The sequence below is a fragment of the Terrapene carolina genome, unplaced genomic scaffold (assembly GCF_002925995.2).
Source record: "Terrapene carolina triunguis isolate 2854851 unplaced genomic scaffold, T_m_triunguis-2.0 Scaffold88, whole genome shotgun sequence".
In the NCBI taxonomy this organism is placed as follows: domain Eukaryota; kingdom Metazoa; phylum Chordata; order Testudines; family Emydidae; genus Terrapene; species Terrapene triunguis.
The window spans coordinates 2,044,985-2,046,142 of NW_020664439.1; positions in this window are offsets into that span (position 1 = coordinate 2,044,985).

A 1,158-nucleotide genomic window follows, 5' to 3' on the forward strand; every position below is an offset into this window, starting at 1 on the left:
TAATCAAGTAGGACACTATCCAATTGGGTTCATGAATACAGTAAAATTAAAAAGCACAGCCAAAATCTAAAATGACCTGAAAAAGATAGAGCTGTAGGAAATTAAAGATTTGGTGTTAATAAATGGTAAGCACTATACATTCAGAAAGGAAACAAACAGAAACTGTACAGACTGAGGGACTATAACCAACCAGTTGTGCTCAGAGCATTAAGGAGACTGGATGAAAATAATCTCACTTTATTACTGTAGTCATACTAACCTTTTCATGTAAGAAAATGTTTAATTTGCTACAGGGAAAGCATGGAGTGAGGATCAATACATTATTATAAGTAAGTGGTTCATGTGGGAAAAAATGAGAACCAGTGCTTAAGAGCAATGAAGTTTGAGTTTGAAACAGAAGTACGAGTTTTGTAAAATAACTGGAACTCTGAAGGACTTGTATAGCCAGGGTCACCATATTCTTGTCCTACATCTCTAAAAGTTCTACATTAAAATTTAATGCAAGATATTCCTTTATCTTTCTGAATGAAAAGGGTTTTGTAAGTAAGATTTTATGCTAGTTGGAGACTTCCTAGAATACAAACAACTTTTTGGATTATTTTTTTTTTACAGATTACAAAGAAGTTTCACAAGTGGTAATTTGGGGAGTTGTAGCATCTTCCGCAAGGAGAGCAGAAGCAACAAGTCTTTTCCCTTTCTGAATCTTATTTTTGTAAATGTGTTTGGGAGGGGGAGGAAAGGGAAGAAAATCTTTACAGTTTTCTATCTGGCACTTCATCAAAACTAGCTTTTAATGTGCTCCTATTTAGGGGCCCTGGCTTGTAGGGTTGCAGTTTCTGGATAAATGTAGCATGGGTGATACCTGCTGTGGTATAGCGGAGTTTCCCTTAGGGTGACTGAGTTTACTTGATATGTGGCTTAAATCTTCCTATATGTCACCATTTAATCCCATGCAGTTGGGTGCTGTTGCTTTGATCCTGCTTGGAAATCATAGAAGGGACCTCAGTAGGTCATCTAGTCCAGTCCCCTGCACTGAAGGCAGGCCTAAGTGTTATCTAGACCATTCCTGACAGGTGTTTGTCTAACCTGCTCTTAAAAACCTCCAATGACGGTGTCATAACTATAAAGGGAAGGGTAACAGCTCTCTGTGTACAGAGA